The following is a 19,950-nucleotide window of genomic DNA, read 5'->3' as shown; positions in this document are numbered from 1 at the left end:
GGGATTTCATGTGGGTGTGTCTTTGTTTGGGTGATAGTGTGTGGATCATTCTTTCTTTATTGAAATGTTGTTATACTGACAGAAACAGCCCTCTGCAATAAAAACATTCCCCTGACTCTTTGCGATCAGTATTTTTGCACGAGGACAGAGCAACTCTTTACAAACAATGTCAGAAAGTAAATGAAAATATAATGTAATTGAAAGTATAATGTAGGCAAACATAAATTGAAAGTAACATTTGGACTAGAAATGTATACTTTAATATAAAAATAATCAGAATAGCAAATTAACATCTAAAGCAATCACAAAAAATGTCTAATTTTCATTGGAAAATAGTTTGACATTATACAGTCAAAATAAGATATATGACATGCATTTACAAAACAAATAGTACATTTTCATTTCATGCCAACTTTAACCCTATAAAGCCTGCTGTATCATATTTGATACACAAATTTCTAAGGCCCCTAAATTATTGACACGATCAAAACTGCTTAAAAACCTATTGTACACAATCTAGCAAGCAAAAGGCCTTTTAGTGTAATTCTAAAAACGGGGGTCATGTACACGACTTTATGCTTTACACTTTTTTTCTAGAAAAATCAGGTTAAAATGTATCAAATATGATACATCAGGCCTTTGAGGAATGTCTATTTGTACTTCTCTGCACTTCTCATCATTGTATTGCATTGCATTATATATTTTGCCTCCACAATACAAACTACAGAGCTTTGATTATAAATCTTTGCGTTTACTGTACGTATCATTTTACTAAGGCATATTATTGAGAGATATATCGTGACATGATATTTATATGCATTTTATGTAAGTAGTCTGCTAAAGGTCTCATTGATTTACAAACTGTCAGAATTTCATCTTTTTTGCAGTATAAATATCAGCAACTGCACAGTTGCCCAGTTTTGGCAAGTCAGAAAACTGAGGTGTTTTTGTCCTCCACAAGTGTGAGCTCCATATTTTGTATCATACTATATGAGCCATAAAAGCCTGAAGTATCAGATATGACAACAAAAAACATATGCAAACTTTTATTTATTTATTTATTAAAGGTTTGTGTCTAAAGGTATAATACCTGGTATATATACTGTTCCAAAAACAATTTTTTTTTCTGGCTATAAATTAATATGTCAGGCTTTATAGGGTTATAAATAACACTGAAATCTCAACACAGTGGTCAAATGTCTATTTACCACATTTACATAGAAATACAGTTAAAAAGCTGCAGCGTAGAACGCAAAAACTTGTTCTGTGTGAACCAGCCTTAAAACTGTTAGAAAAGCAACTGGTTACCTCATTTTTCTGAGAGAATGCCTTTTCTAAAAAGCTGTTCTCAAGTTAAAGAGTAGCTGCTTTGAAGAAGCAAAATGTAAGATTTGTTTAAACATTTTTGCTCGTTACATAATTCTGTGCTGCCAGTTAGTGTTTTTCCATAATCTTAATTACTATTATTGTAAAATGTGGAAAATAGTAATCATAAAGAATGAGTAGGTGTGTCCACACTTCTGACTGGTACTAATTGTGAGCTTTACAGTAACACACTTCGGAAATAAAACCTTTGACAATCACTGGCCATGAGGTCACACGGCACTGCATCACATCAGCTAAGACATTACTAATCATCATTTCCCAGCTGTAAACACTGCAGCATTATGGAGACAATGAAGCGTTCCTATCTAATTTGATTATTCCGCCACAATCAAAAACAAGTCATGTAAAATCCTCCATGTGGATTACATTATTATCCGTTTCTAATTAAACTGGGAAAACTATTAACAGGCTTGTGGTTTCGGGCGTGACTTGGATACATTACAGTGCCTCACACAAGCATAATTTGCTCATAATAACCAACACAAATAATCTTCCCCTCTGTAAAGCTGTAAAACACAGCTCACTAATTTCCTGTAGATTGTGTACAACTATTTGCCTTTGTAACCAAAGTCAGCTTCACGCTACTCTCATAATTCACTCAACCGTGACCTCATAAATTATCCAAATTAAATTCTGTGGTCTATAACAGGAGTCATTGGTCATGCTTGTGCTGCCCATATGTGTTGCATTAGTGTAGTGTAATGACGTTCATAACCAGCCTGCAACACCCTTTAAACCACTAATCAACAAAGAGTGAATGAATTAGTCCTATTAAACCAGTCTGGCTTTAAACAGTATAATCAAGGGTCTGGTATTGACTGAGACAAAGTCTCAGAGTTTTTATTAGTGTGAATAATGGTAAACACACAATAGGTCAGGCAGAGGTTAATCAGAAACCAGACACATACTGTATCTCTAACCTGACTGGCATTAATTTGCATGTTTAGACATCTGGCGATTTTGCAAACTCTGTTAGCCATACCATTCGTCACATGAAAGAATTTCCCAGTTTAGGATATCTGGCTGATTAAATATCCTCCACAGTAAAATAAAAAATGAAGCTTGTATCTTGAATGATAAATGGAAGTATGGAGTCGTGTGCTTCAGTATCTGAAGGAAATGCAGAGGTGGCATGTGGTCTTCTTGACTTCGCAGGCTCTATATCACCCCCCTTAGGAATGCAGAAGGAACTGATAACACTGGCACAGCAATCCTAGGAATGTCACTGGTCTTGTAGCTCCACAATATTTATGGCTCCAGTGATATTTGACCATGATTAATTATTTTACAGACATGAGAATGGAATTTTGAAATGGTTATTGGTGTGTTCTGTTTGTGGATAAAAAAAAAATAAGGTCTGTTAACTTGCCTGAAGAGGCTTTCATATTCTATACCACATACATTAAATGAAAGTTATAATATGGAAGCCTGTTTCTGCTTCTGAGTGAAAAATAAAACAGACAATTTTGAGAAATAAACTCGCAGTTGCGTGATATAAAGTCACAGACACAAATAAATAAATTAAAAATGAAAAGATATAAGTAACGATTATGAAAAATAAACTTGCAATTGCATGATATAAGGTCACAGTGAACAATATAAAGTCAAAATTGAGAAAAACAGCTGCATTTACCAGAAATAATGTTGCGATTGCAAGATGTCACAATTTCGAGAACTAAACTCGCAGTTGTATATTATAAAGTTACAATTGTGAAAAATAGTCACTTTTACAAGAAATAATGTCACAATTTTAAAATATAAGGCACAACTTGCATAAAATATTTTTTGTTCACTTGCATAAAAATAAAGTCTTCGAGTAATATAAAGTCCCAATTGTGGAAAACAAAAATAATTTTACAATTGTTACAATTACGAGAAATAAACTCACCATTGCTGATATAAAGTCACGTTGAGTAATATGTTACAATTGTGAAAAATAGTTGCATTTACAAGAGATAATGTCATAGTTTCAAAATACAAGTCACAATTTTGAAAAATAAACTCACAAATGTGAAAAATAAAGTTGCAATTTCAGGCTATCAAGTCATATTTAGAGATAAAAAGTCAAAATTTAAAGAAATAACCTTGCATTACCTTTGTATATATTTAATATTTTACTGTGAGGTGCCTCTCTGTGTCATACCTCAAATCGGATTTAGCGAATTAGCCTTCCAGGTTGGCCTACGAATTGACCACATGATTGAAGAACTCTAATAAGAGGACCTTACTCAGCTACATAAACAAATTTTGTTCATGATTTTGAGTTTAAAAATGATTTATAGTGTTTATTGTATATATGTGGACAGGAGTTTCCCCTAGATTTATTTCAGTACGCTCAGCACTTCAGGAACACACACACACACACACACACACACACGCCGGTGTAATTTATGAACAGGCAGTTGTTTCTAGTCTGCTTCCGAGTTGGGTGCTGGCGATGGCAGTGAAGTGTATTAGGTGTCCTGTCTTCGAATCTAAACTCTGCTTTCAGTACGGCAAGTCAGAGAGGCCAAACTAAACTGGCACACAATAGTACTGACATAATAAATTAGCATCAAACAGCGTTAGGATATATCCCACAACAGGACCACCATAAGCCACCTATTATGTGATAGAATGAGCTCAGATAGCCTAAAAACCGTATATAACTCACATCACAGAGATTTTACAGATCCAATAAGCGATATTTTATATTTTCATCACTTTTTTTAACATTCTAAAGTGTTTTCCACATGTGCATCTGTGTGTTTTGGGTGGTGTGACTGTTTGCCGCTCACCATGTTTGTTAGAGTCTATGTGTCAATAGGTATTTTTAGCTTAGGCTCTCACTGCATTGCAACGGCACTCATTCCCAAAATCCCAGCAACCCCCCACTCCACTCACTCTCACTGTCAATCCAGAAAGCGCAAGAACGGCCAGAAAGAGAGTGAGCGGGACAGTTGTAGCGTCACATAGACAGTCTATGCAGAATTAGACCCTCCTTGCTCTGTTTCCATGGAGACAGTTTGAAATAGCCTCTAAGATGGGCTGTTATAAAGACACCTACCTGATCGCCACACCCTGACTCGACAGCCACTACATTGTTAACCACTCATACGCTCAGCACAGAGACAGAAAATAACAGTAATTTGGGGAGAATCAAATTCTGTCTGATGTGGAAGAAAGAGGGAGGGAGAAAGGGAGGGAAAGAGAGAGAACCCATAATTAGGAAACACAATGAGTGTAACAAGGGAACTAATGAATTAGGCCCGCAGACTTCCACAAATAAATGACAAACATGTTTATTCACCGATGGAAAAGAATGAGAGGCAGTGGAGGAGAGGGAGAGGAAGTCAAGTGAAACTGGTTCTGTAGTCACAACTTCAGCAACAGTTGTAAAGGAGACACACAATTACCAGATCTCTCTCTCTCTTCAGGGTCTCTTCACTTTCCTCTTTTCATGTTAAAGGGGTCATATGATGCTGCTAAAAAGAACATTAAGCCGTTTTAGGTAGGTGTGGCTAACTCTGAACTTTTATAAAGAATATCTCTTTGGATTCGAGACTTTAGTCTTTGCAACTTTACAGATCTTCTTTATGCACCAAGAGCTTGTAACACTTCAAAGAGAAAGGAAAAATTGAAATTGCATCATATGACCCCATTAAAAGAATCAGAGTCCCTGAAGGGTTCTGTAGAGATTTGGGAATGAGGTGAGCAGACTGATAGAAGAGTCTGTGGGTGGGGCCTTAAAGGGATAGTGGACTCAAAAATGAAATTTCTGTCATCATTTATTCACCCTTCTGTGGAACTTCAAACAAGAATTTATGAAAAAATTACTAGTTGCTCTTTTTCAGTAAATTACAATAAATGGGGACTAGAAGCATCATATAAATATCATACAAGTGGTCCCATTTAGTATATTCTAAGATCTGACATCATGTGACAGCTTTGTGTTTATGTAAAAAAGAAAAGAAAAATTGAGCAGCATTTTTTTGTAACTACTATAGTATTTATTATTATTTTGAATTAGCTTTTATTTTTTATATTTTCAGTTTTCATTTTCATTTTAGTTTAAGTTTTAATAATTTTCTTCTGTTTTAGTAACTTTTGGTAATGTAATGTTTACATTTCTAATTTTCTAGTTTCTAAGTTGACATTTTTTCAGCTTTATTTCAAATACCAAAAAATATTTGTAATAGTTTTAGCCTTAACTTTAGTTACCACCTTTGGTGAGCTGTGATCAGATCATTGAATGAATTCACATTGAACATGATTCATGAACATATCATTCAGGCAGGTCTTGTAAACTGAATCACAGATTCATTGAAAAGATCCGAATCAAAACAATAGTTTATGCTCATGAATGCACCAGATTTCAAGATTTTAATCTATTTGTGGTGTTTGTTCATGATTGATTTATCTCCTTCTCTAATATGATTTCTATGTTATTGTATTCTATTTTATTCTTATGAAATCATACAGCACTTTGGTACACTCTTTGGTGTTTTATAAATTTGATTTGATTTTCACTTAACTTCTAAAAATACTGAAATTTTTATCAGTTCCTCAAATACCTTAGAAAACTTGAGACTTTTATGATAACTTTGCATCCTTTTTGAAGAATATTTTTTTATAAGCTCATCTCTAATGTATGGAACTACATGACAAAGAGAGACCATTCTTCAAAATGTCTTTTTTTATGTTCCACAGAAGGAAGAAAGTCATACAGGTTTGGTCAATGACATAAGTGTGAGTAAACAATGACATAATTTTAATTTTGGGGTGAACTATTTCTTCAAATCCTGAGTCTTCGACTATATAATGTAAGTGATCAAGCAGAGCAAAAACATCTAACCACATGACACAAAAACACAGACAGACACAAACGCAATTACTGTCTGCTAAAGAACACCTGCGGTCACACTCACCCTTCGGTTTTAATCTTCCAAGGAGATGTTCCGTAGAAAGAGAAAACACACAACAACAATGCAGAATTAAAACACAACATTACAGTAATATTTATGAATGCATTAATATTCAGGCCCACAAAAGAAGGATATACAGACTCTTAATGGAGGTAAACATGATAAATGCTTACACGAATATGTCTTAGAAAACTACACAACATAGAAAATAACATCAGGCTCAACAAATAATAAGTGGGATTACTGTTCAGGAAATGACTATGGGTCTGGGAATAACCTGTTTGAACTCATCACACTGAGCTGAGGCTTATTTCCAGTGGTTGTGCTTCTCTGCAAAGGATGGTTATGCAGAAGCCGGTCAGCGTGATTTGACAGACTTTAGATCTATGAAAGCATTGAAGCAGACTCAAACAGAACATCCTGCAGCTATGTGAGGTGACTAATATCAGTGGTGGAGCAGCAGAGGTTGTGCCTGGAGCATTTTTACTTCCCAATACCCAAAAAAGAGATCAGAGAACTGACACCCTTCTGACCCCCACCCAGACACCCGCCCACGGCTACAGCCTGACCCTGTGACCTCTGACAACTTCACCTTTTGGAAAAGCTTCAAGGGAGTAACCTAAAATGGTCAGTATCTTCAAATGTGCAAACTAATGTGTTTAACACACAATAGGTCAATGCTGCCATAATCAATGCAACATAAAAAGCCTCAAGAAACTCATTGACAAAGTTAATGACACAAACTAAGGGATGGTTCACACATGAAATGTTCTCGGGTCCAAAAGACCCTCACTGTTGTTTTTTAGCCTTTTGCACCATGATCGCTCCATAAAATACGGTGCATAGTTCAATAGTAGACAGTAACATGGTATTTTACTGCTTTAATTTTGTATTTTAACATTTAATATTTTAGTATTTGAATTTTTGGGAAACTTTTACTTCACTCTTTTTCAGTGCATAACTTATTATCTTTTCATTTAACAATATTTCTGAAAAAAATGTGTCTATAACATTTGATCAAAGACAGATACATTTTATTTAATTTTTAAATAATTATATATTTTTTAATAAAATAAATATATTTTAGTAATAATAACAACAACAATTATTATTTTTAAATTCTTAAATTAATAATTATAATAGTGTTATTATTGCTAAAAATAATAAATAAAATAATTATAATTAATAATAATATTAATATTAATAATATTATAGTATACTACTCTTATTTTATTACTATTTATTTACTACTATTGTCCTCATGCTTTGGATATACTCTTATTTTATTACTATTTATTTACTACTATTGTCCTCATTTGTAAGTCGCTTTGGATAAAAGCGTCTGCTAAATGACTAAATAAAATAAATAAATAAATACTACTTTAATACATTCAAAGGTAAGTACTTTTGTACTTTAACTGAAAAGAAATTTGAGTCATTATGATTAAATAAGTACTTATATTTTCACATAAGAAGTGATATTTCATCAAGTAGCTATATTTTAACTAAGTACAGGATATATGTACTTCATCCTTCATCCAACTTTTAAAAACATGTCTGACTTTCATACAATGCCTGATATTTTAGCAGTAATGTGATGTGATTATAACATAACACCAAGAGGAATCTCCCTCTGTCACTGTCATTGTCTTTCCACATCACACACATGCACACAGGACAAAGTCAAAAGTCTTACATTCCTTTGAGCCTCAGACAAATGTGGCTAGTTTCATTTCACAAAACACTCACACACACACACACACACACACACTGTACTGCCTCCCTGAATCATCCCTGTCTTTTTACGCTCTTATGACACTTTAGAAAAGCTCTCTAACCTCTGGGCCCCTGAGACAACCAGGCATTTTGAAAGAGGACACCAGAGAGGACAGAACAGAGAGTGTCCTGCCATTCTTCAAGTGTGTGTGTGTGTGTGTGTGTGTCTGTGTGTGTGAAGGTGGGGGAGGATTTATGGGTGTGACATTGGTAACTGAGGTAGCGGGAGGGATCCATAGCAAGGGAGGGAGAGAAATGGGTAGATTATGTGCTTTAGTAAGGGAATGAGCGGAATGCCAGTTTGTGTCGCTTCCCCGCATTCTGCAGGCCTGACATTGTGAGAGTGACCAGGCCGCTCTGCCCCTCAACAGCTGTGTGTGTGTTTGTGTTGGTGGGGAGGGGTGCATACATGTGGACTCATGGGTGTACATATGATCTGCATTTAATTACATAAATCTTATAGATGACATTGGTGAAAGTGAACTATTATAATATGCAATGCTTTGTGTATGCAAACTATTATGTTGGTATTCAAAGCCATGTGCATCTCTCTCTCTCAGCTGTGACCTTGCACATTTATGCAACTTGGCAGATTTTTAATTTCTAGCATTCAATTAGACTATTCGACCATAACCTGCATTTGTACCTTTCTGCAGAAAACCTCCTGTTTCTGTCCATATGTCTAGGACAAATGCAAATTGTTTGTTGTAAGTTGGATGACGTACATTGTGTCACATAAGGTTGTGCAGCAAGCCATTATAAGTATCTGTTGCAATGACGTAATGATAAGTATTCGGACAGAAGGAAATATTAAAGGGATAGTTCACCCAAAAATGAAAATTACCCCATGATTTACTCACCCTCAAGCCATCCTAGGTGTATATGATTTTCTTCTTTCTGACGAATACAATCAGAGTTATATCAAAAAATGTCCTGGCTCTTCCAAGCTTCATAATGGCAGTGAATGGGTGTTAAGATTTTGAAGTCCAATCAAGTGCATCCATCTATCATAAAAAGTGCTCCATAAAACTCCGGGGGTTACTATAGGCCTTCTGAAGTGAATCAAAGAGTTTGTGTAAGAAATATATCCATATTTAAACATAAACTTTATAAACGGTAATCTATAGATTCCGCTATCTGTCGAATGCCTTCACGAGAGAGTGGTGTTCCAATGGATGACATATGATGCAGGCGTAGCGTAAGCTCCAGTGAAAAGTGACGAACGTGGAAACGCAGAGGAGAGAGCAAAACAGTAGTACAAAACGAGGATTTGTAAAGAAAAATGTCGGAGGATTTTGATTTAAGCCAAGAGGAGACTTGGTTTTTTTTTTTGCTGTATACAAAACTTGGTTCTCGTGAGAATAGCATATTCTCACCGGAGCTTATAGGCTACGCCTACGTCCTACATCATCCGCTGGAACGCCACTCTCTTGTGAACGCCTTTAAATCAGAAGTTTGCCAAAACTAAATTGAAAGCCTGTTTAATTACATTCATAGTGTCCATCATAGTAAACAAGCTTGTATAATTCATACATTTGTTTGTTTTTATGTAGTTATACAAAAAAAATTAATTTTATTAAAATATTTTATTACATTTTTTAATTAAAATCATTTCACATTTTGTGAAACACTTTTATTGTTAGCTGATTCTACATGCATTACATATCCTCAGTTTTTAATTTCATTAAAATGTATTAAAATGTTATGCATTACTGGCTTCTCAAGAGGTAAAACTATAACTTATCAGGCACTTTCAACTGTGTCTCTCTTCCCTGTCTTTCTCTCTTTCACTCTAACTAGCTTCACTTTTTTTTACCTCCTTTTCCTTTCGGCCACACTTCTTTTTTCCCTCTCCATCCTTCACAGTGAATTCCACACAGGATCAGGCCTGTTTTCATGCTTAGCTGAGAAAAAAAAAAACAGACAGAGAGGGAAAGACAAGATTGGAAATTTAGCTGTGGAAGAGATCTGTTGAAAAAGAGTCATTCACCAAGCGTAACAGAGGGCCTTATCTTCAGGAAGAGAATGAATGAAAGAGAGAGTGAGACAAAGCCAGTGCAAGTAGTGGAAACAAATGAAACAATGTGCAAAGGTCATTGCAACATTACAGGGGGATCACAGGTTGCCAGAGCAACACACAAAGCTAGGCTAGCCAGAGAGACGTAAGAAAGGGAGGGAGTGAAAAACAGAGAGTGGGAAGTGGGAAGAAAGGAGAAGAAGTAGAATAAGTAATCAGGTTATATCACAAGTTAAGCCTGTGGAGGAGGCATTCAATTTTCTAACAAAGTCGAAATGTTATGGTTCCAGCCTTTTCTTGTGGCAACATGGAAAGCTGAGCTCTGCTCAGGGACGTGCCCTCAGCTTTATTGCTCTGTGCTGAAATGCCCTTCACAGTATTGATTTTCATTATAAAACCTGAAGATTAGTTGAATCACTCGGAACATAAAATTTAACATTGAAATGTCTCCCAACTTTTTTAACCACAGAAGTGCAGACACTGAATCAGTCAGTAATTTAATTTTAAGTCATGATGAAATGGAAGTTGCGGCAGGTAATTTCTTCATATTGTGATGTATATCCGAGTGGAATGGATTATAAAAAATAAAAAAGGGCGGGGACTTGGTTCTGTCCATCGATATTGATTTAGAGGCGGGGTTTAAGCGAACTAAATGATTGGAGAAGTCTGTCATTTCAATGTTTGAATTATGACATTTTGAATAAAAATTACAAGGTCAAACAAAAAAATAAAAAACTGAAACATATGCATGCATGAATTGTTCACAATAAGACCACTGAGATGCATTTAGAAAATAGGAGTGAATTTCCATTTCATGCCAACTTAAAAGTTGCGATGAAACCAAAGTAGCGTCAGATCTTTTTTTTTTTTTTTTGCATTGTGACGTACATCCAGTTTAAGTGGACTAAATGATTGGAGAAGTTCTCCATACGTCACCACCAGAGAGAAGTCTGTCATTTTCACTGAAGGGTCCAGTATGACATTTTGATTAGACATTAGGTGAAAACATTTTTTTTTAAATGAACATGCACAGATTAATTGTTCACATTAAGTTCTATAACATGCACTCAGAAACTAGATAGGGTGAATTTTCTTTACATGCTGACTTTGAAAGCAAAGTGTGAGGAAAATAAAAAAGAAGCAGAGGATTTGGGTCAGAACCTTTAACCATTAAAACTGTGAGTTAAAGTTAATCATACTCAAAGTCAAACCAGGCCATGCACAAATGTTCATTCAGCGCAAATAGGACAAAAGAACAAGCTGCTTTCAAAACAAAATTTGAACTGCATGGAACGCGTTCAATCCTTCTAATTTTTTTTATCTTTAAACACATTCTCTCCTTCAACACACCTTTGTTACATTTTCAGACCTGATGTTAAACAATATCTCTCTCTATTTTTCTCAAATAGGCTTCACTTCTCTGTGCAAATTCTTTCCATGCCATAAAAAGCAATACCTCCACACATGCTCATGCTCATACACGATGCCTGCGGTCAACAGGCTTTGAGAAACAATATTGACTCGCTAGGTAGACTGCTGTTTCTCTCAGTCCACTATTTACCTCAGTGTTACTGAATGACTGCCAACAACTTTCCAATTCCCATCTCCTTCCAGTGAATGGGCAAGTAGCAACACATAGCTGTGGAATAGCATTTTCACTCACCCACCCTTCTCTACCTGTCTTATTTACTTTTAATATCGCTTTCACTGACTTTAAAGCACCACACCCGTTCATTCTCCTGTATTTGTACATCTGCAGAATTTAGCCAGTGTTTGAACTTTTCAATCTAACAATGTTTCTCCTTCTTATTGCCTCTGAGCTCAGGTTTTAGTCTGTTAACACACCATCTTTACTGTCTTGCCTCAGGACATAATGGTATATTGCTGGAGTTTTACTCTGTAATAATGCCATCTTTTACCACTACAAAGGGCTGTTTCTAAACGCTAACATAAAACTCTTGTGGGGAAAAGCCAACAATGTTTAGTTATTAGAAAATTTAGCCAATAGCCTACAAGATTTACGGCAGACACCGGAAAGGTTTAACAAGGTAAATCCTGTTGTTTCCTTACCAGCAATATTAAATTTCATATTCAACAAAACTCTCCGTTGCTGTAACACTTAAAAAAAAGTTTCTCAGAGGTAAGCCTTGAGTATCATTTACAGCGGCGCTGCCAGGTCACGGGTTCCTTGCTTTACTCGCTCCGGATTGGTCAATTGCCTCATGAAATATTCAAAGCAGCACCTGATTGAGAGCTGCCATTGGACGCAGCTAGTGCAGTTATGTAAATGAGCACCTGGTCGAGTTTGCAAGCCCTGAGGGGAAGAGAAAGAGGTCCAAAGCTAAGCGCTTATGAGCGCGCCGAGACTGAGAGAAGCACTGATTGAGAAATAAAAAAGGACGTCCGTGTCATTTGCGCTCATACAGAAGTCGGATCTTATAGAACATTCCTAGTTACAAACCTTTTCGAGCGTGGGACGTACTTGCCTGCTTTCAGAAACTTCCTGCTCTTGCTTTCTTGACTCGGTTTATTTATTGGTGCTTTTGTGGCTTTAAGCACAAAGTCACAAGACTGTGCCAGACTATATTTACCTAGTATAAAAACAACCTGCCAAAGTGAACATCTCGGATTAAAAAGAAGATCAGGCGACACATTTTGAGACGTTTTCGCGTTCTGACAGACTTCTAGGTAAGTGGTCAGAAAATAACTGATAATTGCATATAAGTGTATTTTATGTTTAGTAAGCTGTCAGGCGTTACTTTGTACTATGTCGTTTTTAGTAAATGCACTGTAGATACTCGTATTGCGATTGTCAGTGTTTTTCGACCGCCGCGTGGAAACACATTTGGCTTTCCATTAAACTCTAGTTGTTTTAGACTCTGCTCAAATATGTTAAGTCGTCGCGCGAGTAAACTTAACCGTCCCTGTCTCGTGCATGGCTGCCAAGAGTCTCGGTGTGTGTGTATGTGAGGAGTTTGGACGTCTGCCACGGTAACTTTACCGGGAATGCGCTCGGTCTGGTGCGGAGTCGTGTTGTTTGTTTGTGAAGTTGTTTTCACACCCGCTCGACGAATTTAAATGGTTCCTAGTTATGGTTATGATACCTGGAACCAGAGTTCAGTGGCAACATTTATTAGAACAAATACTGAAATGGCTTGAAAACTGCTTTGGGTCATTCTGGTGGTATATTTACCCACCTGTGGCCCCGGCATTACGCGTCAGTTAGTAGTTATGGGCTACTGCAATTTTGCTTTTAACTGTAATTGCAGAACAGTCTGAAAAACACGCTGGTCTGACGAGTCATGGTGTTAAACCATTAAGATTTATGCAAAGTAGCCTACTTATCAGACCTATATGCACTGATTTACGATAGCTCCTGATGTTTGAACTTATTTAGAATTCAAAATAGTCTATACGTTGCTTTATTGTTGACAACTCCATGTAAATACATCAACTCTGGTTAGAGACTTCAAAGTGAAAGGTACATTTTGGTCACAAGTGTTACTAGTGAGATTCAATGGGATAGCAGTGCTTTTGTTTAAAGGGGTCATATGTTTATATATGACATAATTTTCATAAAGGGGTCATAATTTTTCCTTTCCATAATTTCCATAATTTTTTCCTTTCGCGAATCAAAATCGAATCGAATCGGGACATCTGAATCGATACCCAGCCCTAAATGCAGACATGGTTTAATGTTATGCTCCGGCCGGACAGCACAGGGCATCACAATATGGTAAGGGGCGTAACATTTCCGTCACATGCTTGAGGTATTCGGCCAATCACAATGCACTGGATAGCTGGCCAGTCAGAGCACACCTCGCTTTTTCAGACCGATGAGCTTTGTAAAAATCGATGCGTTTCAGAAAAAAGCGTGACATAGAGGAGAAACGATAATGTACAGTATGTGGAAAATAATGTTTTTTTTTAACCTTAAACCGCATAAACACATTTCATTACACCAATTCTCATTTTAAGCAGCATCATATGACCCCTTTAAGCTCTCTTTTACAGCCACTCTAGAGCTTGTTTGAGTGGGAATGTGGCGTCCAGTTGTAACAATCAGATGTGTAGCATAGTAATTTGTGAGTATTTTAGGTTTTGGTGATTTGGTGGCTTATTCATGTGAATTCGTAAAATTTCATTCATACGTTTTGTACGATTTATCAAACACCTCACTAACTATTAGGTTAGGTGTGGACCTTCATGCTTACTTTATTCTAAAAATTGTATGTTTCCAAATTCCATACAAATCACATCATACAAATTCATATGAAATTGCCACCTCGTAAAGTAGTTAGGTTTTCTCATGAGACCTGGTTGGGTTGTTGTGACCAGGGCCGCATTAAGACCTCAATGGGCCCCGGGGCTAGGGATTTTCTTTCTAATGTATAATTTACATTACTGACACAAATGGCAACAGCAGCTATATTAGGCTGCTTTGGAGGAATAGTTCACCCAAAAATTAAAGTTATATTGTTGTTGTTCTAAACCTGAATGAGTTTCATTCTGCTGTTGAATGCAAACGTATATATTTGGAACAATACTGGTAACCAAACAGTGTCTGTGCCCCCATGACTTCCATAGTATGGAAAGAAAAAAAACACTATTGGAGTCAACAGGGACCATGAAACTTTCTGGTGGTTATGAATATTCTTCAAAATATCTTATTTTATGTTGAGGAGAACAAAGAAATGCATACAGGTTCAGAACAACTTGAAACTGAGTAAATGATGACAGTATTTTAATTTTTGGGTGAACTATATCCCTTTAAAATCTCATCATATAATGCCAGGATCGCATAATAGCCAACTAGTGCACATGCTTTATCTTTAACTATTAACATTCATTTAAGACACAAATAACTGTTGACGAGGAGGCAGGCATTTTGACATTTATGTGTATTCGAACATTTAAACACAAGGCGCGAAAAATAACTCTTAGTTTAGTCAGGCGCTGTACGAGCAAGTATCAGAAAACGTCTTAACGCGCGCATTTGCCTAAATGAATTCTGTCCCACTGCTTAATGTCCCTGAACAGTTAAATTAGTTTTTAAACCAAAATGCTTAAAATGCGTTTAAATGAAAAGCTTACATCATGACGCGCAAAATGAATTTCTCAACCCATAAACAAATATACTAGCCCTATAGAGTTTGTTCAAACACAAAAAGCAACATCTGTCAAGTTAATAATCAAACTAACCTAAAATCTGTGGGAATGATGACGCTGTGTTTTTATCTGCTCCATGTGTCCGGTCCATTTGCGGTTCCACAACTCCCACGCCATCATCAGCTTTAGTAATATAAACTAGCTGTGGATTTTAGTGACTAACTCATGTTTTCCCCTCTCTCTTCATTTTTTCTCTCACTATTTTTTTTTATTAGAATAGTTGACATTTTTACTTATCGAAGATTGTTCTTTGCATGACCATTTCTAGATTACACCAGAATGAAGTGAAGAGAGGTGAATGCAGACATTAGGTGCAGCGATCACCTGATAGATAGGCTGCATGCGTGCACAGTTTGTTCAAAAGTAATATATATAATAAATGCATTTGATTGGTAAAACAAATTCAAATGTGACGTTTTAATCTCTAATGGTAATGCATGGAATTTACGGAAAACTCCACTAAATAATAGCGCTAAAAAGTGAGGGGCGTGGTTTTTTTGTGATCGGCGCTACCGATGTCCGTCAATCTATTCCACAGACAATCATGGGCCCCCTCCTAGCTCGGGCCCCGGGGCTTCAACCCCGCCTAGCCCAATGGTTAATGCGGCCGTGGTTGTGACCCCTTCTGCGCCAGAGGTGACCTCAGACCACCATAAGACAGGAGAGCAACTTTAAACTGTGTGCAATAAGGACACTGCAGCCTTTCAAAGTGTCTAGATTACTAAACATACAAAAAAAAGCATGTAAATGAACTTTTGCATTAAAAAGGAGAATTAATTTTCTGATGAAGCAGAGAAGGAACATTACCATGATAACCATAGTACCACAGCTATGGGATTTAATTCAGACAATGTCAGAATGAAAAACACTGGGTGTTTCAGTGAAGTTTTTTTTTTTTTCTTTTTGTTTTTTTTTTGTAGTTTCTGAACAGGCAAAAGAAAATGCAGTGTATGGGCAAAAGCAATGAATAGATGCTAATGAATGCACCATGAAGCTGAAAATTCCCCATCCCCCTTTTCTGTCTTCTCTCTCATCCCCCTTTTCTATCCTCTCTCTCTCTCTCTCTCTCTCTCTCTCTCTCTCTCTCTCTCTCTCTCTCTCTCTCTCTCTCTCTCTCTCTCTCTCTCTCTCTCTCTCTCTCTCTCTCTCTCTCTCTCTCTCTCTCTCTCTCTCTCTCTCTCTCTCTCTGGAGACGTGTGAATAAAGACACAATGAAAAGTGCTCTGAATTGTGCTGTGTCACTAAGGGAGGGGGCTGAGTGCCAAGAGGGGTACAGTGTGTGTGGGGGGGCAAACACGCTCCACAGACATCCCTGAGGAGGTCGAGAGCATTCATCTGGGCAGTGAGGGTTTTATTATGAGGTTGTTTGTGGAGAAATCACCCAAGAACTCTTCGCTCGGTCATTATCCCAGGGAGGTTTGGCTTTACTTGAATACAAAGAACTAGGCTATAAAATGCTTTTCTTTGCATTTCACCTCATTCTTGATGTGTGCGTTTGTGTGTGTTTAAGCTCACAATTAATTGTTTTTTATGCATGTCTTAAACAGTTTTTTTTTGTCTCCACACTCGTATGTCTGTAAAGAGCTGGGTAATCTGACTAGCGTGTGGTGGGTAATGATAGAGGGATCGAAGGAGAATTGAAAGAGAGAGGGAGAGACACGGGTTGCATACCGAATGGAAATGTCCTTTCAGTTGGAACTAACATCAGACGGTCTTATTTCATCTATTATATTGTCTTATGACACACCCTCTACTTCTCTCTTTCTCTCTCTCTGTCTCGCTTTCTTTTTTCTCTCTAAGTCCATATACTTTCGATGCTGCAATTTAGCCTCCTGAGCAATCTGTTTTACGTCATATCACATTCTGTTCACCTCCTGTCTTCCATCACTATCTGTCTCCAGCTTGATGTTGAGGTAGCTGTAAATCATTTAGCCTACCCAACATCCATCCATCTGTCCGTCACACATCACTGTATCGTCAGTCTCTTTTGTCGGCTCCTTTAGAGTGCTGTGGGTGTTTGTGTGTACATACACATTTATTAAGGTCATAAAGGTCAGTATAAAAACAGTTTATATTTAGGAGTTTAAAAGTATCACGTAAATATAAATCATATGATTGATTTAAGAATTAGAAATATTTGAGTTTTTCAGTTAAATTGAAAAATGTCTAAAACCATTTTTTAAATAATGTGAACTCTTATGGAGTCAAATAGACAAAAGCTGTATATCAGGGGTGTCCAAACCTCTACCTGGAGGGCCACTGTCCTGCAGAGTTTAGCTCCAACCCTAATTCAACACACCCAAACCAGTTAACCAAGGTCTTCAGACTCACTAGAAACTAATGACGCTTTTCCACTGCATGGTACGGCACGGTACGGCTCGGTATGGTTCACTTTTGGGGGGTTTTCCACTGGGTACAGTACCTGGTACCTTTTTTTAGTACCACCTCGGTTGAGGTTCCAAGTGAACCGTACCATTACCAAAACGTGACGTGTAAACTCTGCTGATCACGGATTGGCCGGAGAGAATCGTCACTACCTGCGTCACTGAACTTGCGACAAACACAACAGAACCGCTAGATTTAAATTGGCACAGCCAGCGAAGGATCGAACGCAACTGTTTTGAACAAGCGTGCCTTTTTTAACAACCAAAAAGTGGCTGTTTTGTTGTCTGTTGAGGAAGTACAGACGTTCCTCTCATTGATAGCAGAGGAGCGGATCCAGCGAGAGCTTGATGGGGTGACGCGGAATGAAAACGTTTTTCAGGAGTCGCGGCAATAGAGGCGGTGCAACTCTAACGACATGTGAATAATCCCGCCCACTCTAAAGCGGTACGCGAAACGTAAACCGATCCGTGCCGTGCCGAGTTGTTCCACGCAGTGGAAAAGCACCATAAGTGTGTTGGAGCTAAACTTTGCTAGACATTGGCCGCAGACAATTGGACACCCTTACTGTACATGTTCACCCGATTCGCTCCCACTTACAGACACACCTGTTTTTCATCTCAGGATTTCAACCTAAAGATTTAAAGGTACATTTTCAAGGTTGATGCTGCTGTAGATTCTGCCTGTATGTACAGTATGTTACATTCTGAAAAGCTGCATGAATCACTCTTACATAAGGGTTCTGCGTTCATTAATGACTGACATGAGGGGGTAACCATAATGTGAAACATTACAGCCAGATCTGCACACAGAACTGCAGGGAGAGCAGCAAACTAAAGTGTTATTCAGATTGATTTATACTGGAAGAAATGATACATCATCCAGTGGACAAGCTGTTTATATTATGTAGTTTGAATAGTGAAGAAACAACTCATTAGCATGTCCTCTAGGTACATTTCACAGGTGTATGAACTAGGGATGTCAATTTTCGATCATTTCCATGATCGTTGTTTAAATTAAAGATCAATTAATCGATTAATCGTTAACTTTAATGCAGCAAAATGCGTCTATTGCAGCAGCACGCAGTCACCGGCATGACAGGATGTGCAAAAGCCACTAAAAAAACCCCCGCTTTCTCACCCGAATTAAAGGGGTTTTAGTCGGAATAAAATGCTAGTAGCAGGATTGTAAAATGAATAGATGTGATTATGATCATTTGATAAAATGAAGAGAGCGCGCCGTACGTTTGAGATCATTTTACTTTTGTTGGCTTTCCTATCCCGACACGGAGACCGCTGAACGCGCCTCTTTAAATGGTTTCGTGGTGCTCGTTATTGTATTTTAAAACACTATTGCGTTATGGCATGACATTATGGCATTTAAAATAAAATTATCCCAAACGTAACTGTGGCGCATGTGGCTGTGCTGCGCAGTCAGTGAACCGCTTCCATCGGCGCTGCTGCAGCAAAACACACTGTTGCTAACAGGAATAACACTTTAATAACACAGATATAACACAGTAATAACACAGAAATAGTTCAGTAATAACACAGGAATACACAGTAATAACACAGGATTAACTCAGTAATAACACAGTAATAACACAGGAATAACAGAAATAACTCAGGAATAACACAGTAATAACACAGAAATAGTTCAGTAATAACACAGGAATACACAGTAATAACACAGGATTAACTCAGTAATAACACAGTAATAACACAGGAATAACAGAAATAACTCAGGAATAACACAGTAATAACACAGAAATAACAGGAATAACTCAGTAATAACACAGAAATAACACAGGAATAACTCAGTAATAACAGGAATAACAGTAATAACAAAGTAATAACACAGGAATAACACATAATTAAAACAGTAATAACACAGGAATAACAGGAATAACTCAGTAATAGCAGAAATAACACAGGAAATACACAGTAATAACACAGGAATAATTCAGTAATAAAACAGGAATAACAAAGTAATAACGCAGAAATTACGCAGGAATAGCAAATTAATAACCGGAATAACACAGAATTAACACAGTAATGACAGACATAACACTGTAATAACACATTAATAACACAGTAAAAACAGAAATAACACAGTAATAGCACAGGAATAACACAGGAATAATACAGGAATAACAGAAATAACTCAGGAATAACACAGTAATAACACAGGATTAACTCAGTAATAACACAGTAATAACAAAGAAATAACACAGGAATAACAGCTATAACTCAGGAATAACACAGTAATAATTCAGTAATAAGACAGGAATAACACAGGAATAACACAGGATTAACT

At 37.0% G+C, this 19,950-nt stretch overlaps 1 protein-coding gene across 1 annotated transcript in view; it reads left to right on the top strand.

Annotated features, from left to right (window-relative positions):
- The first annotated feature begins 12,407 nt into the window (after positions 1 to 12,407).
- Positions 12,408 to 19,950, top strand: part of LOC107671180 (epithelial discoidin domain-containing receptor 1-like) — a 48,281-nt gene continuing 40,738 nt past the window's right edge. Inside the window, exon 1 of the mRNA XM_016464061.1 lies at positions 12,408 to 12,771. The gene's annotated coding sequence lies outside the window, so the exon portion shown is untranslated. The remainder of the gene's footprint in view (positions 12,772 to 19,950) is intronic.

This window comes from Sinocyclocheilus anshuiensis, unplaced genomic scaffold (assembly GCF_001515605.1).
Source record: "Sinocyclocheilus anshuiensis isolate Anshui unplaced genomic scaffold, SAMN03320099.WGS_v1.1 scaffold1286, whole genome shotgun sequence".
Lineage (NCBI taxonomy): Eukaryota > Metazoa > Chordata > Actinopteri > Cypriniformes > Cyprinidae > Sinocyclocheilus > Sinocyclocheilus anshuiensis.
This window is presented reverse-complemented; position numbering and strand designations above follow the sequence as displayed.